Source organism: Dermacentor albipictus, chromosome 4, assembly GCF_038994185.2.
Source record: "Dermacentor albipictus isolate Rhodes 1998 colony chromosome 4, USDA_Dalb.pri_finalv2, whole genome shotgun sequence".
NCBI classification, from domain to species: Eukaryota; Metazoa; Arthropoda; class Arachnida; order Ixodida; family Ixodidae; genus Dermacentor; species Dermacentor albipictus.
In genome coordinates, this window is record NC_091824.1 from 101,488,634 (window position 1) to 101,514,399 (window position 25,766).

The following is a 25,766-nucleotide window of genomic DNA, read 5'->3' on the forward strand; positions in this document are numbered from 1 at the left end:
ACAAAATAAACACTTGTTCAGTGCGGTGTACTTGCCAGATGTGCGTGATTACGAGTACTGTTTCAGGATCATTCCCACCAGCTCAAGGTGGTGATGCATTTGCTCCATAGGAGTAGTACGAGGGTGAATCGCCGCATATTTGGTAATATTCTGCGCATTCGCGCAACTATTCTCCGAAAGCTTTAGTAGGCGAGCAGCAGTGATGTCTCCAAAGTGCACAGCAAAGCTTTGGATCTCGCGCCACCACGAGAGAGCGCACCAGGTTGCTTGAATTGTGCTGCGCTTTTTTCGCAGGAAGAACTGGGCTCCACGCGCAGACTTGCCCCCTATTGCCCCCATTCAGAATACAGCCCACCGAGAGGCGATAAAAAGTTGGGTTCCCGCTAACGCTGGCACGCCGACGCGAAAGTGCTTTGACCTCGCCGAATAAAGATTTGATTTCCTCAACGAAGGGCGAAAATAGAAAGCATAGTTCACTTGAGGCATTGTGACCAATGGCATGACGCGGCCAAAATGTTCTTTTTTGTTGATGTTGTTGAAACGGCGTTCCTTCCATTCTTCTTCCGCTTCTGAGCCGCCGAAATCAATATCAAGGCATCGTTTCTCGCCAAAATGGCTTTTGAAGAAACTTTCGGACGATGCGTTCTCTCTCTATCTCTCTCCTTCGTATTTTCTCTCTCTCTCTCTCTCTTCGTCAAGGTTCACGCGTCGCACTCTTTCAACTGTGGAGGCAGAGATACCCATGACCTCGTTTTCTTTCATAAGACATTGAACATTTGCAGCAGCTTCTGACCGAGCATGTGGAAGAATACCACTCACTCTTGTCATGCTCGTCATACCAATTTTAGAGACCCAGTGCATTTTTAGCAGAAGACCCTAACCGTGGTTTATACTGGGCAACCTTTACTGCCCGTTGCGGTCATGCATTCTGTCAACCGCATTCTGAGATTGGCTAAAATTCATCTTATCAGGGAAAACAACTGAACTTAAAATCAAGATTGCAAAAGTAGCGGTGATTCATAAGGGAGGCGAAGTGATGTCTTGAGCAATAATAGACCAATTTCTATCTTGCCAATGTTCTCGAAAATAATAAAGCAAGTTATCAATGTACGCTTTCTAAGTTACTATCAACAAAATAACCTTATAGTGGAGCAGCAGCATGGGTTTCAGAAATATAAGTCAACAGAAACGGCTCAATTAAATATTAAAGATAGAATAATCGATAATCTTGAGCATAAATTATACACCGTAGGATTGTTTATTGATTAAAAAAAACATTTGACTCCGGTAAACATGATACCTTATTGCAAAAGTTAACCAATTAAGGAATTAAATAGGTTGCCTTATATCTAGTTACCAGTTACCTAACGAACACAACCCAGTATACTGCGGTAAACCAAGCTCAGCCTGGTATTCGTGTTATATCATTTTGGATAACACAAGGGTCTATACTTGGACTATTATAATTTCTTCTCTATATTGATGATGTCGTAAATGTTCCGCTGACCCCGCATATTATCCTCTATGCTGACGATACTAACACATCTTTTTCAGGGGCCAAGATCACGGTCCGCCCTATACCCAGGAACGTACACCCCGAAAACAACAGGGGCAGATGACCAGCGAGAGGACAATTCCTTCTTAACCAAGCCTTGGCGAACCGTAAACGCTCAGCTTTTGTGGACGCGGCGGCACACACGGGAAACAAAGCTTTTGCAGTGGAGGTTGTGGACGGCCGCGGATCCACAAGATATGCAGCCACGGTTATTGCATGCATCGCTGTTGCGCTCACCGACGACAATCTTTCCCGTATCTGCAGCGACTCCATAGCCGCTATCAGAGCTTTCCAAAAGGGCACGGTCTGCGCACAGGCTCTCAGAATTGTTTCAAAGAAAGAGATTAAGAACCACTTCATATACTGGTTCCCGGCACACTTGGGACCAAAGACCGGCGACGTCCCCAACCTTAACTAGGCAGCACACGAGGCTGCACGCACGCTTACAGACCACGCGGCTTCACCCAACCACTCGGAGAATAAGTACGCGCCTACTACATACAATAAAAACACTAAACACTACTACCTACAACGCAGACAGTATAGCACGCCACACCGCACGCTCACTCGAGCTCAAGGGGTTACACTCAGAATGCTACAAACAGACACATACCCTACTCAAAACAGATTACACCATTACATGCCTGAGCTCTACGACAAGTCTCATTGCACCAATTGCAATACATCCCTTAACGTATATCATTTACTCTGGCCGTGCTCGCAAGCTCACGTAAACTACGAATAGGACAAGCGCAAGTTTGAAGAAGCAATCCGGAGCGAAGAACTCGCTCCCCAACTCTGGGCCGTCCAGCAGGTCCACGACGCCGCCAGGAAACTCAACCTCCCGGTTCCGTCGTGGGAGATGCCCAATCCATGAGAGCCCAAAGCTCTCGTGGCCTGCAGGACCTCAATAAAGTTGATTTCCTTCCTTCCTTCAGGGGCTAATATAGGGGACATAGAGAGACAAGCGAATTCCTGGCTTGAAAACTTATCAATATGACTTGGCGTGAATAAATGAGCCTTAAACACGAAGAAAACAAAATTTATTGCTTTTAGACCAGAGAATAAATATATGACAGACATTGCTCTTCACTTCAGTGATCAGCAAATCGACGGCGTTAGATCCCATAAATTCCTTGGTGTACTTTTTCAGGAACGCCTCAGTTGGTCAGCACATGTCGCAAAATACAAGCAGACATCTCACGAAAATTCGGAGTCACGTTTAAACTAAAGGATCTGTTACCACCTTGGTTAAAAAAACACATATATTATGCCCTAGTACACTCTCGTCTGCACTGCCGCGTCCTTGTATGGGGTACGACCACGAAAACGAATTTAAAAAGACTACATGTACTGCAGAAAAAAAGTGTTGCGTCAAATAGAGAATGTACCGCGCTCAGCACGCTCTGCCGCACTATTTCAAAACCTCGAATCTTTACTATCTCGCACATTAGATTTAAGAAATAGCGTTAGTTATATACAGTCAAATTAAACAGAATTCATCATTGTCCTTACAAAAATACGTCCATAAAGAACACCCGTACAACCTCCGGCATACCATTTATAACAAAAAGACACACACACACACACACACACATTCGCACTAACGACGGTTCCCAAAAATTATCATACCAGATTCCTGATTTTTTGAATAGACGTAAAACAGGTATGACCACTGTTACAGACAGCGTCTCAGCGGAGGCATTTAAAAAGAGCATAAGCAGATACCTTCTTACCACACAAATATGGAATACTTTTTTTTTCTCAGTGTGACCAGCGAGCCCTAAATGTTGGTTTCAGTTGTGACTCCATTTTTATTGTTCCTGTTTCATTGCTTTGGTCGATTTTCATTCGCTTCATGTCACAAATGTCATTCGTTCTTAGTTGCGCATTTCTCACCATACAGAATACTCTTGTTTCAAATGTTTTCATTTTGATGCATTGTTGCCAGTGCTTTCGACTGATATATATTTAAAGTTTTGTTGACAGACAATGTAGCAATTATTACAGTGATGTTGGGTGAGATGTTTGGGGAGTGGGGGGAAGGGAGTTGAGACTCTGTCAGGCATTAACTGCCTTTATGTCTGAGGGAGCCGTTTTCTGATGCGATAAATAAAATACTCTGACTGTGACTTTGACAAACCTCGCGGGTATTGAGGCCTAGGATACACCTCCTTCGCGCTCATTTCCTTTTCATTTGTTTTTTGGCGCTTACGGTGCTTCATTAGAAATATAGCTTCCTTTTTTTTTATCCTGGTAAAAGCCTCAGAGTGGCTTTGCCAATGTTGGGTTTACCTGTAGTAAGGCAGTGTCCATAAATGGTTCCAACGTGACCAGTGATCAGATCGCACTCGTGTAGTAGTCGACGTGGTTCCACGCCCCTCCCCCAACACTCTCGGCCAGAGTTCAAGAAACACGAAACTGCGCACGGCTGAAATTACTTCTGCAGAAAGATGACTGTACGCCGAACCCCGCACGGACCAAACGTCGCCTCCTGAGCATGTTATCAGTTCATGTAGTTTCATAACAGCTTTCGGAAAGCCTCAAAGTGTTGCCAGAACAATGTTTTCTCAGCTACAAAATTAGCTATTCCTGTGAGCAATTTGCCATTCCGTTTAGCGTTCTGCTACAAGCAGGAGCAAGAAGCAGAACTTCCCTTTCACGTCTAACCTTTCCATCATCTTATGATGAATGTTCTATTAAGTAACGCACGTTTCTGCGCGTTGTTTTGAAACTTCAAATTAACAGTTTTCAATGTAGCAAACAAATTTCATAAATACAACTCCTCGCCTTCTTTTTTTAAGTGTACAACACTGCAAGCCGTTAGCGAAAGAAAATGAAAGAAATATACTGAAGAAAACAAGTTCATCTAGCTAAATGGTGCCAGTCTATTTCTTTTGTCTTTATTAACAACGCCAGCTTTAATGCAGCTACCTTGAAATGTTGACTGGGGTGAAAAGAGAACAAAATTAAGTTTTTGCAAGAAATATCTGTTTTTTCGTAAGGCTCGTAAATGTAGGAGTGGTGGCTATTACTTTGGAGCTCTTTGCCCTTTTTTGAGGCGCCGAACACGACTTCTCTATTAGTCGCCTGGGACGCTTGATGCTGTGGCAAGCTACATGCGCCTCGAACACTTCAAGGGTGCAGAACATACTCGTCGAAGACGAAACATGACCTTGACATGTTTTCTGTCCCCCCCTTCCCCCTGACAAAGACGCCCACTAAGCTGATGCTCATGGGATGACGAAAAAAACTGGGTGAAATCGACCGGCATGTTGGAATCTACGTGAAACGAAGCTTTTGTAATGTGATTAAATAAATGTTCTACATCATTTCATCTTCTGAACCACGGTTTTCAACGTAGCGATTACGTACGTGCTTGGTTAAACGCGGATAACCACAACACGCGGCCCATGTCACCAACGCGACCGGGGAGAGTACTTCGTTGTGACGGGGATGGTCCCAGTTTAGTATTGCACTGCCTCACAGATCGGCCTACTTTACTAGACCAGAAAAGGTCTGACCAGATGCGCCAAAACCCGAGAACACCTGCACAGAAAGTTTCTCTACATTAAAGGAATTACAGGTTTGAAACCGGAAATTTCTTGCAGTGCGGATATTTATGAGATTTGTTGTATGATAGTATAATTCCATAAAGAGCATTGACGTTTGAAGTGCAACTGGAGAGTCAGAGCGTGTGGTTATGTACTCTATAAGCCCATTGTATACGAGTGTTTTCTTTCGCACGAGCTGTTCAAGATCACAGCAGGAGCTAGATTCAGCAAAGTTGACAATGGTTCGAAAAGAAAGTTCCACTTTAAGAAGCGTAACTCTATTGCTTGCACTCATTTTTTAGCAATGCGCAATGACCTTTTCAGTTGTCCTCCTGTCTCTACTATAGGTACTCGCACTTGCGACTTAAGCAAATAATTTGTCTTACAGATTTGAGCGGCGATGCAATCACGCCACAACATTCAAATGCACGTCGAAGTCCCTATTAGCGGTACCAGCAGGATGACCTCTCAGCGCGATGGTTCCAAAGAACAACATGCCTACCCTTGTCTTCGTTTGTGCGACCCCGGGAAAACACGAAAATCACAAGGGTGAACGAGCATATGATAAAGCTGGTTCCGGCAGGGTAAGGAGATGGCCAACTACTGGCGCCTGGTCGCCTTATTGTAAACGCGATCTTTTTTTTTCTTTTAGTTTTTTTTTCCTTCAGAAAGCTTGCCAAAGCTTAAATGTGAAAGGGAATGGCGAAGTCAGAAACAGTCCTACATGCCGGTGATCGAATCAGTTGTTTCAGTAAAGTGGTTTCCAATACAAAGAAACTGTTTTCTTTTGTCTTCACTTCGCCCTTTCCCGTCCTATTAGATCCTACAGCTCACGTTCTCGTTTGAAAGCTTTTTTTGTGCTTACTAAAGCACGGTGGACCACCATTCGGCCCCTTAGCAGCAGCAAATAAATTAGCTCTCGGCCCACTTTGGAATGGAAGTTGTCAAAGCGTATGCATGAGCGCTCGCTTTGCCTGTTCTTGCTTTTATTCTCCGTCGCTGAAGACACTTTGCAGAGTCAGGCGCTCGATGCCCGAGGAAGAGAGCACACTGTTCACCTTCTGACTTCGAGCGAGCTGGAGAAACGAACGAGGTAATTAAAGTGCAAATATGTGCCGCTTCAGTGAAGGGAAAGTAAGACAGCAACGAATTCTCCTGTTGAAATAAGCTATTATCGGACCCGTCAGCCAGTCTGCACTCTGGATATCGATGCAATTTTCCTCACATCTAGTAGTGTGGCCTTTATTTGCCCAGATGAGCGTCGAATTTCGTATGCTGAAGCGGAATGAAGGTGAATCAGACAAGTACTTCCTCAATACCCAAGTAAACACTAGCACTAACGTGCTGCGTCTCCTTTTGACTATAATAGAAAACAGTCCGAGAACCCTTCAGAAAATGTCGCCCGCTGATTCACGAGTAACTCATACTCTTCATGAGATTTTAATCGTGCTCAACTTTCTAAGTTTAGGGGAATTAGATGAGTTGAAGATAAATTGAAGTAGTTAGCAGCTAAAACCGCCAACCTGCTGTCAACTATTTGAAGCGGCATGAATCGTACGATGATATGAAAAAAATGATCTCGAAGAAATAACCTTACGTTTTTTGGCTTTAAAACAGCAGCCAGTGAAATTTGGCAAGATTCGGACACGAAGGCGCTTCTGTTTTTGTGAGGAAAAATTAAAAGGCTCTGTCTCGGCTGATGGAGTTGAGAGGGCTCACAATTTCGGTCGCTACAGAACAAAAAAGAGACCTATCATCGTCAGCTTTCTTTCATTTAAGGACGCAACGCGTTCCCCCTGTTGCATCAAAGCTGGAAGGAAAAAAAAATTGCTCCGAGTGATTACTATAGCAGCAAAGGTCATGAAGAGAGGCCAAAATTAATTCTGTTCGCGAATAAGCCGGGAGGACACTTAAGCCTTCACTATAACAAGCTAAAAATGGCAAGGACTCTTTTATTTATAACTCTAAAATTGACAACATGAACAAAATTATTCCATAGCACCGAAAAAAGCTAATTTCGTTTGCTAGACCACCGGCCGCCACGGCCGACATTGTGTCTATAGTCGTACATTGTCACAGCTTAAAAAATAAAGTTACTGAGTTTTATACCCTCTTGGAAACGACAAAGCCGTTTTCGGCTTTGTCGTGGTAGTTCGTATTGAATTCTGGTTAGATAACACAATAAGCGACGATGAACTTTTTCAAACAGCTTACACTGTCTACAAGAGGGATAGAAATGCGCATGGCGGAGGCGTCTTTGTTCTCATTCACAATATAGTATTTAGCTCCCTCTTTGACGTTGAAGCTGACGCAACTGAAATTGTTTAGTACTAAGTATATTCTTGAACAATGGCACGTCTATTTGTGGCATTCGATTGTTTCTACAGGCTATCCAGTTCGAGAAGCTCCCAGTCTCACTTAATGTTAAGCAACATGCTACTAACTTTACAAGTTAGTGATTGGCAAGTGATTTTACTCCAGGGCTGAGCAACTCATCCCTCCTTTACACGGCCATCCAAGGAACGATAAAGGCTCATTCCTTGCTTCAGTTTATGAAGAAAAAAAGAAAAACAAACCCGACGCGCGTTACGTCTAAAAATGCAAGTGTACTTCACTTATTATTATTATTATTATTATTATTATTCGATACCTGGTATCAGTACTCATGATGCTGTCGCCACCGATGTTTTCTGCATCACCAGGAATTGTCGTTCTGTGGAAACACGCAAGATCTTGTTTTAAGAAATGGGTGAATATACGGCATTATTATATGAGCTAGATGCTTTTCTTTCGGAGTTTAGGCTTCTAATTTCCTGCGTAGGTATAAGCGCAATGTGGGGCCTTTTAATAACTAAAATATTGTCCTTGACAGAAACCTTTCCCGTTTGGCGTGTGCTTGGTTCCCAGCGCCGAAACGATAAGCCGTGGATTAATAATGAAGTTGGTACGCTGATAAATGTGAAGTCTTTCGTAAGTATTTCGAGTCGCCCAATTCTGCAAGATCAAAGACATGAGCAAAATAATAGCTAAAATGGCGGCAAAATGTGCGTAGCGCGTTTCTTTGCAATCTTGGACACGAAACGAAAACTAACCCTAAGGAATTGTGCAAATATGTCAAAAGCAAACAGAATTCCGGTGACGCTGTCCCTGATGTTATGGATGACGAAATCTACGGTACGGATACTTTGGCAAAAGGAGAAGTCTTCAATGCTTATTTTCATTCTTTGTTTCCATGCTCATATGTCGAGCTTACTGGATTACATGACGTCAGAGAGTACCCATAGACGAGGGAAATTGAGTTGTGTGAAGGTGGCATCGTATCATTACTACGTAAGGTAAGCATTCAGTCTGCTTCCAGTCCTGACTAAATTTAAAATATTGTGCAAGATAAATGCGCAATATCTGTAGCAGCTTTCTTAGCTATACTGTTTAAAATATCCGTCCAGGTAGGCGCTTTGTCCTTGGACTGGAGAAACGTAAATGTTATTCCAATTATTAAAAGTGGTACAAAGAGAAGAAGGTGCAACTACAAGCTTATTTCTCTTACAAGCGTTGCCTGTAAAAAATTTAAACATGTAATTTGTGCCAATATACTGGCGCACCTTAAAAAAATAGTTTTTAGACCAACACAACACGATTTCAGGACCGGCTTTTTTTTTCTGCAACTTTTAGTTGATTGAATTTTGTCATATCACAGCATTTATTACCTTCGCTATGCAGGTTGACTGCATATGCTTAGACTTTAGGAAAAGCATTCGATACAGTATCTGATACCCTGTTACTACAATGGCTTATCTTAACATACCAGCTACCCTCCTGAAGAGGCTGGATGCTTATCTTTTTCGAAATATATTAACGCATGATTCTTGTTGGCTTCCGCTCATCTGACGTTTCTGCATTATAAGGCGGGCCGCAAGGGTCCGTCTTAAGGCTTCTGCTTGAATTGGATTCTGGGTTTTACGCGCCAAAACCACGATTTGCTTATGAGGCACGCCGTAGTACGGGGGGACTCCGGATCAATTTTGTCTACCAAGAGATCCTTAACGTGCCCCCAATGCACGGGACACAGGCGGTTTTGCATTCCACCCCATCCCGCCGTGGTTGCTCAGTGGCTATGGTGTTAGGCTGCTGGGCACGAGGTCGCGGGATCGAATCTTGGCCACGGCGGCCACATTTCAATGGAGGTGAAATGCGAAAACACCCGTGTACTTAGCTTTAGGTGCACGGTAAGGAAGCCGAGGTGGTCGAAATTTCCGGAGCCCTCCGTTACGGCGTGCCTCATAATCACAAAGTGGTTTTGGCACGTAAAACCCCATAATTTCTTTTATTCCGCCCCCATCGAAATGAGGCCGCCGCGGCGAGATCTGATCCCGCGAAGTCGGGTTTAGCAGCGCAAGACCATAGGTACTAAGCCACCGTGGTGGGTAAAGGAACCTATGTTTCCTCTTAGATTTATTAATGATCTAACTGAATATTTATTTTGCCATGTTAAATTATATCCAAATTATTTTTGCATTGATCGCGATTTTTCATGTGAACCAGACGTTGAACAGCTACAAAGGGATCTGAACAATGTTATGTCTTCACTTGAAACATCACACACAATCTGTCCATATGGAATCTGCTCAGATTCACGTACAAAAAAAAACAGTCCCTGATGACAAGCTATGCAATGAACACGACACAGTTGCCACTTATGAAGGAATGTAAGTACGCAGGAGTTACGCTTTCTACCAATATAACTTGAAATGCGTGCGTAGATTACAATTATCCAAGGCTAGCAACACATTACACTTCTTGAGACGCATCTTTAACCAGCACCGGTTGTCTAGAGGAAACGCTGTGTAAGTCGAATGTACGCCCATTTTTGGTATATGCGTGTAGCATTTGTGAGCCTTTTACTAAAGTTAACAGCGATGCTCAGGAAAGTTTGGAGTTGCGAGTGGTCCACTTCGTCACAGCTGATTAGGCTATTCTAAAGGATCATTCAAAGTCAGAAATACATTAAGAGTGCCTCCTTTTGAAGACAGGCGCAAATATTTCCGTTTGTCTTTGTTCTATAAAATATTTCTTGGTTTAACGGGCATCCAAAGTGAAAAACTGCATGCTCGAGCCTAGATGTAGCTAACCATATATATTTTGAAGACAGGCGCAAATATTTCCGTTTGTCTTTGTTCTATAAAATATTTCATGGTTTAACGGGCATCCAAAGTGAAAAACTGCATGCTCGAGCCTAGATGTAGCTAACCATAGTTTGTCTATGGTTAGCTATGGCTAACCATAGTATGTCTCGAACAATTCAACGGTGCAGTAAGCTCCCTCAGGAAATTGTCTCCGATTCCCATTCGACATTGCCGATTGCACTTCAAAGCTTTATTTCATGTCAGCCGGCACACAGTTGAAAGTTCATGTTTATGCATTCTTTTGTTCTTCCTAGTCATTTGCACTTGGCTCTTCTTCACCCTTTGTTGCGCTTCGTTATTTTTATAGCATATATCAGAGTTTTTCGGTAGGCAATTCCAAATGACGTGTAATCATTCTGCTTTTTGTAATTTATTTGTATTTTTTTGTACTTGAATGTTAATATTCTCCTCTATATGAATGCCCCACACGTGCGCTGTAGGTATTGTAAAAAATAAAAAATAAATAAATAAATAAATAAATAAATAAATAAATAAATAAATAAATAAATAAATAAAACGGCTCCCGCACTACAGCCGAGACAGAACTTTCAACAGCGATGATAGACATATAAGTTGAACCTAAATGAATTTGCGCGTACAGTAATTTGACGGCATATTTTATTCGTCTTTTGTATTACGCAGCCAGATATTATTGCCCAATAACGAAATTACTATCGCCTACCTTTAAAACTCCTCCTATTTATTATGTCTGGTATTCTTAATGGATCTGCATCATTGAAAACTGTGCTTTCACAAGAGGTATGTAACGGTAATTGTGAAAAGTGTAGCCCCTAACATATGTAGAACATAAGACATTTATGGAATATTTATAGTATGTTGTCCTTCTAGTTCCTTATTCTAGCCCTTATCCTTAAGTTAATAAAGCAGCAAAACTTCCATAATTTTAGATTAGCCATATTGCACAAATCTGTCGATTACATTTTAGATGGCTATTCGAATTAGCATGGCATGAGTTCGCTTTGCCACCAAATGACCGTCAGACAGACAGACAGACATACAAAGAACTTTTATTTTGGTCCTGAGAAGACGATGAGTGTCCCCGTTAGGGGGCAGCGTCTGCGGGCCGCACCCACGACGGAGCCGGGAGGTTGAGACTCTCGGCGATAACCATATGATCGTGTTCACAGTTCAACAGCTACGGGATTTTGCTTTGGTTAAATTGAATATATATGAGTAGTATATGCTGTTAAAGTAAATGCGTTAAGAGGAAGCTTCAGCTCGGGTGCTCCTATCTAAATATATGCAACACGAGAATTCGTCTTTCTCGGCAACCACGGCACCAAATTTGACGGGGTTTGTTGCATTTAAAAGAAAAACTTAAAGTATAGTGACGGTTTGTTTCGAATTTTTTACTTAAGCTGTCAATTTTTTATTAAATATTGGCAAAAATCGCCAATTTCCAGAAAACAAAACTATCAAGTTTACAACTCCGTAACTCAGCATGAAATATGATATCGCAATTCTGTCAATCGTACGTAATAGCACATCTAAAGCGGACAACTTTGACATCTTACACATGAATCTCAAAAAATTAATAATATGTAATTACAACTTTTGCAGAACCCTCGTAAACAACGTAACAAATTCACGTAATATGGAAAATGACATATGAAATTTGTCCGTTTTGAATGATCTAATGGATGCCGTTTACAGAGCCGCGATATCTGTTTTTGATGCAGAGCTATTAGTTTGTAAACTTCGTGCTTCTATTTTTTAAAACTTCTGAATAATTGAAAATCTGTTCAACAAAATTCAAGCCCTAAATCAAAATTCCGCTTCCAACAGTCACTAGAATTTACTTTTCTCTCTCAAATGTAACAAATTTAATTAAAATCGGTCCAGAAGATATCTCAGAAAAACGTTTTTGCGTTTTACATGTATTTGAATAGGCCGCGTCGGAGTTGGGCCCGAGCTAAAGCTTCCTATTAATGCTACAGGCCTAGGAAATACAAATTGTTTTATTAGTACCTTTTAAATAGCACCTAAGAAAATGATGCGGGCACTTGGAGGTTAGTGGACATGAAGTGGATTCCAAGGACGTGGCCGCCGAAATTTATCAGCGTGCCACGGGTAGCCACGGCACTGCCTAATTCAAGAGGTCGTACCAAGGAGCCACGCTGGTTTTCAACATTCTGAGTCATGCATATTTTTTTCTGAGTCATGCGTAAGTATTTTTCTTTGAGCTTCTTGTGTCAGAAACGTGTTACTGTCTTTAAACTTCTTGTGATGCATCCACTCATATTCTAGACGTTGCATTTCGCATGGAGTATGCTTTATATTTACAGTACTTGAAACGAAGCTTTTCAGGAGCGTATTCATTACGTTGTAGTGAGCCTCTAATAAAATCGGCATGACACACTGTAAACCCTAACTTCAGTAGTGTTATGACGAATATCACACGATGATCTTCATCTGCTCTGAGTAATACATACCGTCGACTGTCAATGTCAGTATATGAAGACGTGTGGTGGGCGGAAAATTGCAAAACGAATGAACTTTCGCGTTGCCCGAGCATAAGATCCATTCCTTGACGTACGGCGTGACGATGAGACCTCGGGGAACATTTGAGCGAGATGAGTTCATCTGCTTAGTTCGGCACTGAAACATGACACAAAACGGTGTGATGGAAAGAAGTTGTGTGCAGAAGTATCTCGTAAAGCGTTGCTTTTTACTCGTGTAGGAGAGAGAGCGCAAGGTAGTCGTTCGCTGCAACAACATGAGAATGACATCAGGCTCTTGATAACCCTTCGGAATTTAAAAATAAGATTGAAGGACGTGTTTACCTCGCCGACAATGGTATATAGAAAGGCAGATGCGTTTCATTTTTCAGGAAGTCGTTTTCTTTTTGAAAAGGCATACTCCCACTGATTCATTGACAACGGCGATAAATTACAAATGTCACTTGTTCTCTTAAAATTTCTCAAACTTTGTCGAAGATCGGCCAACCGCTTTAGGATACAGCCGGTGAAATGTGCAGTCTCCTTCTGCAGGAAGCAGCGCGCTGAAAACAAAATAGGGGCTAGGCAAAGAATAACAAAAGCACATTTTTCATAGTAGTGAAAATCTATACCTGAAATAAAAAAAAAGTGAGATTGATAAGCTAGGTGTCACCATCTTGCTTAGGTTTTCCTTTTTTATTTTCGGGAGCAAGAGAGTGTGATTATAGAGATAAAGAGACGTTCTTTTCTGCAGCCTTTGAGGGAGCGTGTCTCAGCGCTTTCTTTTTCTCTCCAGCGTAAGTCGCTGTCAGATAGCGGTCTGCTATAGAAAATAAAGAGGCAGACACTGGACGTTGACCACACTTCGAGTATATAAATTGTACGACGCCGTGGGTTCTCTTTCGCTAACAGATGGAATTCTATATGTCTGACTTCAAGCCCAGCTTTAAAACAAAATGGGCTACAATCCATCGAGGACCCAATGAAGAAATGTAAAGGTAGAACGAAAGAGAAGAAAAATTATCACGTAGTTCGCGCTTTTCTATTGTAGCCTTTACAGTATACTCATATATAGGGTGTGTTCCAATTCGTTCCAGTAACCAAAGCAGTCTAACCTGACGTCTTATGAGACAGTTTCTTCTTTCGGCGACGCAGCCAGCAGACTTCAAGTGCTTGCACGGGAGATCACGCTCTCTCTATGGTGCACACCAAGCAGCCAGACCAACCGCAGCAATCATCAACACGACCTGCCCTCATTGATGCGTCTCTGTATGCCAACTGGACTCCGCCGAAGTGAGGCCACCCTGCTTTATCGCTTATGGCTAGGGGTGGCCTTCACGAAATCCTACTCGTTTCGCATTGGAATGGCCGACAACGCTCTCTGAAATGCCTGTCTTTGCGAGGAGACGCTGGAACACATTCTGTGCGACTGTCCTGAATATAATGTTCAGAGACAGTCTATGGCGTCTGTTCTAGCGCACCTGGACAATAGACCATTGTCAGTTGCAACCATTTTCACATATCGCCGACAGAAGACATCGCAGCTGAAGGCGACGAAGGAACTACTTCGGTTTATGAAGGATACGGGCTTGGACAAGCGGCTGTGACAGTGATATCGCGTACTGCGCAAGAGTGACGGACTGTAACTGACGATGTGTTCGCTATATTATGTGCTCTCTCTCTCTCTTCTTCTTTCGGCCGGACTGGATATTAGAACATCGACACGCCTAGACATAGTTCGTCATTTTCCATGCAATTTCTGTAGCAAAGCTTAATGGTAAGTTTACTGTGAGTCATGTGCTTCAGACAACTTACGAAACTAACAAAATAGGCATGTCGCTCACTTTTCATTATATACTGTAGTAGCTCCATAGTCGACGTCATTGCAGATGACACAGCAGTCCTGTGCAGCTTAAGTACTTGAGCGCTTCGCCTTCCTAGGCATCTGTTTTCTCTCTAACATAAACAGTACATACGCTTCCGGTTTCGAAGAGCAGCCATGTCTACGGACCTTCAACATAAATGGTTCGTCTTGTTAAGCGAGCTTGCTTCACGCGACTCAAGTTAGCTACTGCCCATAAGAGCACTCGTCTTTGTCGTCTGCTAGCTAGACATCAAAGCAGCCTGCGCCGTCGCAGACTTAGATGTTGTCTCCTCGAAGCGGTCTTCTTTGCCGTTAACGTCGGCATTGGAACAGGACTGAAGAAGGCTGCTGGCATATGGAGACAGCGATTTAGCGGCCTACGAACAGATCTTGAAGAATCCCATAGATAGGAATATAGTACATTACAGATATATCTGATGAAGGCCATAAGCGAAAATACAGATCTTTTCCAAAACCGGAAGTGACGGTTTTTAGTACATTCCAAATTTAAGTGGTCAGGAACAAACAAAAAATAACGGCGAAGGTTCTGTTTTTTACCACGGCCTCTCGAGTGGGTGGTACTTCAGCAGGCTACGACTACTGGTAGAGCTTCGCTTGGTTGGTAAGGCGGCACGGGTTTTTCGTCCTAGCAGTGTGCTTGAACCAAGTAGCTCTCAAGTAAACATCGAGAATATCCAATGTGTCTGTTTGAGGTGATAGAGAAATGTGCGGAATATAACCAACCCTTATATATAGCTTTCATTGATTGCGAGAAAGCGTTTGATTCACTCGAAACCTCAGCAGTCATGGAGGCATTACGGAAATAGGGTGTAGACGAGCCGTATGTAAATATACTGAAAGATGTCTACAGCGGCTCCACAGCCACCGTAGTCCTCCATAAAGAAAGCAACAAAATCCCAATAAAGAAAGGCGTCAGGCAGGGAGATACGATTTCTCCAATGCTATTCACAGCGTGTTTACAGGAGGTATTCAGAGACCTCGTTTGAGAAGAATAGTGGATAATAGTTAATGGAGAATACCATAGTAACTTGCGATTCACTGATGATATTACCTTGCTTAGTACCTCAGGGGAGCAATTGCAATGCATGCTCACTGACCTGGAGAGGCAAAGCAGAAGGGTGGGTCTAAAAATTAATCTGCAAGAAACTAAAGTAATGTTTAGCAGTCTCGGAAGAGAACAGCAGTTTACGATAGGTAGCGAGGCACTGGAAGTGGTAAGGGAATACATCTACTTAGGGCAGGTAGTGACCGCGGATCATCTGAATAATGAGACTGAAATATTCAGAAGAATAAGAATGGGTGGGGGTGCGTTTGGCAGGCATTCCCAGATCATGAACCACAGGTTGCCATTATCCCTCAAGACAAAAGTGTATAACAGCTGTAGCTTACCAGTACTCACATATGGGGAAGAAACCGTGAGGCTTACGAAAAGTGTTCTACTTAAATTGAGGACGACGCAACGAGCTATGGAAAGAAGTATGATGGGTGTAACATTGAGGGGGGATACAAAGAGAGCATATTGGGTGAGGGAACAAACGCAAGTTAGCGACATCTTAGTTGAAATCAAGAAAAATAAATTGGCATGAGTAGGGCATGTAATGAGGAGGGAAGATAACCGATGGTCATTAAGGGTTGCTGACTGGATTCCAAGAGAAGGTAAGCGTAGCAGCGGGCGGCAGAAAGTTAGGTGGGCGGACGAGATGAAGAAGTTTGCAGGGGCAACATGGCCACAATTAGCCCATGACCGGGTTAGTTGGAGAAATATGGGAGAGGCCTTTGCCCTGCAGTGGGAGTAGCCATGATTATGATGATGATAGGGACAACATGAGCTCATATCACGTAATTATGATGTCATCAAGTGGCTGTTCGTTCCGATGTTGTCAGCCAAGATATTAAATTACTGCGCCTGCGGCTATGATATACAGCATCTACAATTTGGTGGCGGAAGGCATATCAGAGCTTTCCAATGAACGCCATGAAACGTAAACACCCTACATTCAATAGGTGAATTTTTCTCCGAAGCCTTCACCTAAAGCAACGAAGTCGCTTCTCCTTTAAGGGTGCCTGACTAGCATGACATATTGCACTGCGGTGACTGCGCAATCGCACATTTCTTTTGGTCCTTGCCCTTTCTTCTTAGGGTCTGGCGCCAACCACCCACTGAGAAACTCCAAGTGCGAAATTGTCTGGCATGACCATCGACGGGAGCTTTCAGACATGCCCACATGTTTTTTTCTTTAATTCTGGAGTTTAACGTGCCAAAAGCAGCATCTGATTATGAAGCACACGGTAGTGGGGTACTCCGGAATAATTTCAATTGAAATGCGGCCACCGGAGCAAGGATTTGATTTCGCGACCCCGTGCTTAGCAGCGCAGCGCCAAAGCCATTAGGCAACGACGGCGGGTGCGCCTTTCGTGGGCCGAAAGAAAGCAAAGCACCGCGACGTCGTGAATGTTTTGAACCCCGAGTGGGCTTTCGATAGGCCAACTACGGCCGCATTCCGGATCGATCGCGTTAGGTGATATGTCTTAGTGCGAGCCTATATTGGATAAGCCAGCGGAAACAGACGCGTAGAAAGGAATGAAGACGCGTAGAATGAATCAGGGTTATCTTAGCATCAAATAGTTGTCGAGAGTATTGACAGGATTCCCCAGCAAAATTGCAATCACGTCATTCGGAAGTGAAAATCGCCGCGAAAGCGATCGATCAAAAATACGGCCCCTGGGCAGTAAGAAGGATAGTTTTGCGTTGATGCGTCATCGGTGCCTGCTCTATATGACAATTCTTGGTATTCACAAGGGCGAAGAAGAGCGAGAAATCCTGGAAGCGTACTACATCAGTTTATTAGGTGGTGACTGCATTAGTACAACGTCAGTGTGCATACGTGAAATAAAAATTGCATTTCTAGGTCGATCACGATAGAGGCTGTATCTTGTCTTTTCAGGCTCAGTGATTAGCGATGCTGTGGTTGCTCATGCTCTGCTGGCCTTGCATGGACTGCGCCGTTTCAAATAAAGCTCGATTGATTGTCCCGTCGTAGTCGTGTGAGCCTGTCCTCTTGTCCTTTGCGTTTTGTCACTGGTTTTTTCTTTCAACTATGTACCAACTGGCTCGGATTTCAACCCTTCTATATAACTCACCTGGCGAAGCCTAATCTGTGCAGAAGTCGCCGACCACGCTCATGCCACTGTACAAACTACTAGCTGATACATTCACTTCTTCATATCTTATTGACCACAAATTAAGACGGGGACAGCGGAAAAGAGCACAAAAACAGCACGGGTAGTAACTTTCAACTGGTTTATTCACGGCAACCCGTGGGCATATACAGACAAATAGAACATGCGCACAACGCAGCAAACAAGAACATTCATCAGCCTAGCGGGGCAACCAATTACAAAAAAAAATATCTATTGGTTGCCCCGCTCATCTGATGTGTGTTCTTGTTTGCTGTGTTCTGCGCATGTTCTATTTGTCTATATATGCCCACGGGCTGCCGCGAATAAACCAGTTGAAAGTTACTACCCGTGCTGTTTTTGTGCTCTCTTCCGCTGTCCCCGTCTTTATTCGCGGTCGATATGATATGGCAGTAAACACCAACTAGGCCAAACTGAAGTTATTCATCCACTTCTTAATTCTTAACGTGTCTAACAGTGTTAAGAGCTTTGTTTTGGCATATGGTACTACACATCTGCGCATTTGTCTCAGTAAATGGAACTCTTGCTGATCGGAACATATTTATTCGGCCCCGTGAAGTTCCGTTTCACGATGTCCTGCAGTAGTAATAGGAACGGTAATGTGATTGGCTATGTTATAGACAACCATGGTAGCAGCCAGTGATGTTGCAAGTAGTTGCAATACTGGTATTATAATAGGGTGGCCGTTATCTTTGTTTTTAATACTAGAGTAATCGTAGCAATAATAGCGAACTATAGCAACTCTAGTATAAGTAGTACCATTTATGATATAGCAGTGCATTTCACTACCAATGGTGCCAACGGCGGCAGGTGAAGTCCGATACTCGAGTGACAAAGGATGGCAGTGTACCTTGCCAATTATCATCGTGCTCGATCGTGCTTAGCAAGTTGCTAATTTCCTGTACATAGCCAAGCGTTCCTTAAATTGAATTTCTGTCCAAGCTGTGTCTCTTTCTTCAATTTTGTCGATACTTACACCTACGGTTGTGCTATGAAATGAAACTTACAGAACGTCGATCACAAAAAAAGGAAAACTTTGGATGCGGGTAACAAAGCTTCTGCGTTCTTTAATGTGCAAACAGTTCATCCTTGCCCTTCTAGCAAGTAGCGCAGTAAAAAATAGGAAAAGGCTATTCTGGCCAAACATAGGCTAAAGAAAAAAAATTGCAGAGCCAGGTGGGAGACAACTGAATAGGGTATCCGTGCTGCAGGCGCTGTTCAGAGTAAGCCGGACAAGCCGCTCATCTAGATGTCCTGCCTGTTGTTTTGCTGGCTTTGCCGCTGGCACAGTGATGATACACAAGACAGGAAAAGTAAAGAAAATGAAAGGGTAGGAAAGGCTTCAATGAGTGGGATGGTATAGCCGGCTATCATTGCGTGACCGCATGTGCTCGAGTCCAACGCCCACAGATGCGCTCATGCGCTGTAAGCGTATCAGCGCTGTTGCACCATATCCTGATGTTCTTTGGTTAAAACCCAGAGCATGGACATCCCACATCGACCAAAAATACAACCAGCGGCTGTGCGAACTATCAGTGTTGCTACTTGGGCTGCCTCGACACCGATAATGTTTCCCTTTGTGGCTGACCAATGGAAAAAACAAACATTAAGTAGGCCGGGCACGTGCTTTATAGACAACGCATTCGCCATTGTATTGAGCCTTCTCGGTGTTCTCCCACTATGACAAGGGGCGAATAGTTTAAGCATTCTTTTGTGAGAGCCCAGCTTTCGAGACAAATGACATGTGAACTATAGTAGGAGGAGAAGACAAAGGAGAGGAACGACAGGGAGGTTAGGCAGTGTAAGTACTGGCTGGCTACCCTGTGCTGGGGAAAGGGGTAAAGGGAATAAAAGGATAAAGAAGAAGAGGAGGAAAAAAATGGAAACCAGAAAATTCACACAGTAACGCGAAAACGCGCCACAACATTCAAAGGCGGTCGCACAATTCGCATGTCCTTAAAAACTTCAGCAATGCTCTTAAGGCCTTGAGTGAACTATAGTAAAATAAGTAGCCGGAGTACGAGGATACCTTGAAAGAAGTCAGGTCTCCCAATGTGAGAACACACTTAAAACGAGAAAGAAATGTATGAAGACATGTAGCAGTCGATGTATCTAACGAATAATTTTCTCCTTATCGTTTTTCTTTTGTAAGAAATATTTATAGCCCAGTAGTCCGGTTGGTGGGATAAGATTTGTTCGCGGTGCTATATCTACAAAATTATTCCTGCCAATGAATAAAGTCACCTTAATAGAAATATGCATTTTTCATTGCTTCTCCCTTCTTCAAATTTAGTTTTTCTAATCTAAGACCAATTTAACGTGTTTGTGTTTTATTTACTTCCCTGTTCGGCATAAGAGCTGATGTACCGCTGTCATTGCCAGTTAATAATAATAATGAGTTACAGTACACGTACCCAATCAGAGGTGTGCATAGACTTCTTTCCTGAGCAAGAGTTCAAATAAAGAATGTAACTAAACGTCTAGGCAGAGGCAGCATACTTGCCGTCCGCAACTATTACGGGTGTTGCAGCCAGCACCTTTCCTGAATAAAGCTCTAAGTAATGCCCTGCCTGAGGTGCTTGGGTCACCCTATTACTGGTAGCGTTGGCCCTATGCTGATAGCCTAGAGCTCTTCACCAGCCGTAGCTGGTAAAAAAGAAAAAGAAAAGAAAATGCCGTGAAAACAGCTGGGGTCTCCAAGGTGTGGAGAGGGTTTCCTGAATCGGCGACGACTGCTACACTTCGCCGCAGGGACAACCATACGTTGTCGTTTCCGACTGGCTTCCTTACATACATGCAGGAATACGAGGTATCCACAAATGTGTCTCCCCATGTCTAATCTGGTCAGGAAGGCGCACTGATGAAGGCTAAAGCAGGTAGCGATTCACTGCACTACCATGCAGCGAAAGTGAGTGAGCAGCGAAGGCACAGCCGCTGTTGCTGAGACGGAAGACGCAGCACTTTTCGTGTCAGTGATCGACGACGGGTAACGGGACAAGCGAAGCAATAAGGCGTGTTCTACTAGCCTCGAAAACACAAAAAAATAAGGTCGTTTTGTACAGCTGGTAGCGAGTTTGCGAGTTTGAATTGAGTTTTGCGAATGCTCCATCAGGACGTCTAGGTGCATTTGTGCCTACACAATGTGTACGCATGCATCAATAAACCTTTATGGGCCATGAAGAGTTTCGCGACAAAGTACTTTCCCGCCGCTCACAGTGGCCTTGTGGGGCCAGTAATGTCGGTGAAATTCGGCGCACACGCCAGGAGAAGCATTTATTTTAAAATTGAACTGTGTACTGCTACGTAGAATAGCGTGCATGGAGTCATGCTGTGCTGAGTGGTCGCGTCCAGCCTTTGTAGACACTGGAGTCCATCACTGTCACAGCAAATGTCATTTCACTTTGGCCGACGTAGAAACTAGGTCAGTACGGCGAAGTTTAAGAACAAGACATCCTTCAGAGCTCCATATAGAGCTTCGAAAAAATACTCGTAAGACTCTGTTAGCAACTTTGGGGATGCAACTATACCATTAAAAACGGAGTGTTTCTTCGGTCGTGGCTATAGTAGTCTTCCAGTATAAATTGTCTGGAAAGAGACCAAACTTGAAAGATAACCCGACAGAAGTAGCGGGGTTTAACACGCGCAGCTAGAGATAAATTCTCAGCATTAGCATGCACCATGAAGTCACAGATCTTGGAGGCGACGGAAAATGAGGGGGACTTCGTATGGACTTCGTGGGCTCACCGACAGATAGCGCAGCGTGTTCTGAGGTAAACGCGAGAATGGAAGCTCGACTGCAGTACACAGATCATGCATGACACGTTTCAGTGGTGGCAACACGGTATGCCACTACATTGATTGTATGCTATCGCATTAACGTCGGCTGTAATTGTGAGAGTGGTTCTGCCGTAATTTTTTTAATGCTGTACAAAGAAAGAGAATTAAAGTGAACAAAACGTGAAAGAAAAGTGTCTTTTGTAGCACTCGAGACCATATGGTGTCAGCGAAAGGAGTGACCACACAGCAACGATATACAAGTACAAGAAGTTACTGTCAATAAAATCACCCATTATTACTGTCATATAAATCGCTCCTCGTTGTACAATGTTAGTTATCGAAAATGTTTCATATAAGTTACAGTTACGACACTTAGGTGAAGATGACTTCATGCCTAGGAGTCACTAAGTTCTAACGACTGCTAGAAAAACTTTGCATTGCATGACCATTACTTCAGTGATAGTTTGAAACATAGATAAGAGAGTTTTGTTTCAGTGGCCGTTGGAAAGATGAATGAGGTCACCATGAGATGAGGCATGAATAAAAAGATTCATGACAGAGTGAAAGCCGAGCAACCTGCAGACAGGCAGCGAGTTGAACAAGGGCTACATTTCGTGTACAAAAATTGTTCTAACTAGTGGGACTAAGAATTGTTTTGTAGTAGTTCAGTAGAGTCCACTAGTTCGCTTGCCGCAGCTAAATCGCATAAGTATGTGCCATTTTTAAAGCATTGTAGGAAGAACTTTGAAGTAGCCCTCTCCTAACGTATCTCCATATATACCTCCCGTCCTTTTTCGGTGCTGGAAAAGCATGGAAGACACACTTTACTGAAGCCTTCACGGTGCATGCCACTTTTTTCTGGCAACCAAAGGATAGAAAAAGCTTTCGCCGGAAGCATGACCAGGTTATAGCGTGCCTGACGTCGAACATCCCGCCACTTCACGAGTTATACTGTGCTGACGCATGACGCCCGTGCATAGTTTAAGGTCATAAGTGATAAGCGATGCCTGTCAGGCAAGGTTCATTTTAGTGGATAAAAAAATGTTCCATTTACTAAAGGATTTGCGACAAAAAAAAATGAGCTGGAAAAATTATTGAAGCAATATAATTTAATTATTTCAGTGAACATCTACAGTAAATAGTATGTAAGATACAACTGGACTGTGGGAAAGTTTACATTAGGCAGACGGGGCGCTGTCTAAATGACAGCCTAAGAGAACATTCTTCGTCTTCAAAGTCTTCAAAGACCCTGAGCAACTACGCGCGCCTTCCAGTGAACTGCAGGGATTGTGGCTGTAAACCCCTTTTCGATAAAACTGAGATTATAAGCAAATCTAAAGGCATACGCAATAGGGAAATCCTCGAGACTGGTCAGATTCACGCGCTCGCTAACCTTTGTATTAGGACTCCGTGAGTGCATCTGATGGATAAGGCATTTACGTTCCTCGCCCTTGACTGAAGTTTCTACGCCCCCGTCCTCTGTCCCCCTACCCCGAAGGTTCTTTTTGGAATGATTTCTGCCAGGCCACTTGCATGTGCCGTTGTTGCAATCACCTGCGCTAAAAGAGCGTGTTTCTTTCCTGCGTCTCCTTTTTCCGCGATGCTTCTGCGCGCCACTTTCCAAAAATAATGTCAAAGCAACTAGCCCCCGGCGACTTACTATTCTAAATCTACACTATCGCATGTATTTTTCACACAGGTAATACAACCTCTTATATTAGGACTGCCCTTCGAAAAAGAAACTGTATATAAATTGTAAACGACAGTCACAATGCACGTGTTTTTAATCGCCGCATTATGCAACTGTAGCAGTCACATAAAGGTTCTTATATAGTTTCGCAATGAATTCGACGAAATCTACAATCTCTTTTAATGTAAAGTTCACAACAGTGAGAAAGTGGCACCGGATAACTATAACATCTTAGGCAGGCCACCAAGAACAAACTGTATTGTTCAAAGTGCTTGCTTCGTCGGATAAAATCAATTCGATGATGTAATACCAGCAGTGGGAGCATTGCCGAAATATTGGCTGAGGGCATCGAACTCATAGCCTGAGATATGTAATATCAAGCTATGAACGAGGATTACGATTTAAGAATGCTGAAATTCCATAATTTGCCCTGCAAGTCTTCTTTCGATAACAAGTACTGGGGCTGCATAAAGGACGTCTATTTTCTCATTTTCTTAAAGAGTGTATTATATACGCAAGCTATAGTTCTTTTTCTCTGCTTACTGCATCAATTATGGCAATACAATGTGTTCTTGAGCATGAGAGGCAGACTGCAAATTCAATCTCGCCTTCAAGCTAACCACCACGCTAAGCACAGATGATTTGGACTTTTTTAGTGCCTAGATTCTTCGTCAGGATGCTGACGTCAAGATAAGACATTACCCAAGACAATGTATCACGTTTATCGCACTTGTGGTACAGAAATGAGCATTTGCATGTGCTGTAATAGAAAAAAAAAACGAGTATGCCCTACAAGGAACACGTGACATTCATGATTGTCTCCACATAAATAGGCCTAAAGGCAACGGAGTCACAAAGATTCTAAAGCGAAAAAAAATTTAGGGAAGTGTGTACACGAGAGCGACGGGAACGAATAAAAATAATGAAGTTTTAAAGCCCCAGCATTCGCGCAGCTTGAAATGAGGAATGCTGGAGCACTATACCTTTATGAAGTTGCCTGATGCTCTTTCTCGGAGCTCTTCGGTATCCTGGCCGTTTGTGGTGCCGCTAAGCTTACCATGTTACGGTGACCCGAATGGATGTGACAAATACAACGTAACAAGAAAAAAATGTGCAGGATCTATCAACGATGGTTTTCAGTCTAAGTGAATATTGAAATAAGGCAGTTGTATCATAAGCTAGCCGAGAAAGGACATGAATTCACTGTTCGGTGGCTCCCAGGCCACTGTGTCATCAAGGGCAATGAAAACGCCGTTGAAGCTACTAGGACGGCTCACGAAGATGCCGTCAAGGAACCCATCCCCCTATCAAGATCTGACGCAGCAGCAAAGCTTCGCATCAGCGCGTGATGCCATACGATCCATGTGGAACACGCCAGCTTTCCAACATACTCGACTGCACCGCCTGGACCCATCCCTCCGTCTACGCATTCCATCTGGACTATCCGAATCGAGACAACTGTTCTCTACCGACTATGGCTAGGAGTGTCTTTCACGAATGCATTTGCTTGCCGCATCGGAATGACTAACAGTGCTACGTGGGATAGTTGCGGTAACGAGGAAACAATCGAACATATCCTCTGTCCGACAGAAAACTGAGCTAGTTGGCAAGGATTGATTTTGCAAAAAAGGTGAGGCGTGCAGACAGGACAAACGAGTAGAGAAGGTGATAACACAAACGCCGTTTTTCTTAAACAGTGCTTAGGACCTAAAGCAAGGGTTTTTCTAAGGGTATCACTTACGACGGTGTCTCCGAGAACCAGTACGTTATGTGACGGTGAATTATTGGTAAAGCGTATCCTCTTACTTTGTTGAAGCTCAGGAAGTTTCATCCTCCATAGGAAGTCCGCGTGTTGCACGGCTAACCTGTTCCAATCGGCGTAGGGGTGGTTCCAATGGCGACCGTCTCCCAGGGCCGCGCAACGGACCTTTAGACACTCCTGGTAGAATCTAACTTGGCGCCATGACTCAGGGGAAAGAATAGCTCCAATCCTCCTGGCATGCCCAGTTGATGGTTGAAGGAAGCCGTACATCATTTGAACTTCCAATGGGACGGCACAATTACGAATAAACCACGACAAGGTTCTAGCGCGGAAGCTACATATCGCAATTAAAGAAGCTAACGAAACACGATTGTGCAGATAAGTAGGGGAACATGGAAAAGGGCTCTGTGTGCTACAAATGAAGCTTAGAACGCCAGAAAGCTGAGCTAGTTGGTAAGGATTCATTATGCAAACAAGGTGAGGCATGCAGACAGGACACAAGAGTAGAGAACTGGACAACATGAACGCCGTGTGTGTTGCTGTTCGTGCTGTCCATTTCTCTACGCTTGTGTCCTGGCTGCACCTCACCTCACCTTTTTTGCATAATATATGCTCTGTCACTGTCCTCGCTACAGCTTCCAGAGAAAGTCGCTCGGGACGGTGTTGGCACGCCCCGATGACCGGCACTTTTCTGAGCAGACAC

The 25,766-nt window shown here is 43.5% G+C and overlaps 1 long non-coding RNA gene across 1 annotated transcript in view; it reads left to right on the forward strand.

The window, feature by feature from the left end:
* LOC135904602 (uncharacterized) overlaps positions 1–5,820 on the forward strand; it is a 250,725-nt gene extending 244,905 nt beyond the window's left edge. Inside the window, exon 4 of the long non-coding RNA XR_010565168.1 lies at positions 5,498–5,820. This is a non-coding gene — a long non-coding RNA (uncharacterized lncRNA). The remainder of the gene's footprint in view (positions 1–5,497) is intronic.
* Positions 5,821–25,766: the final 19,946 nt, after the last annotated feature.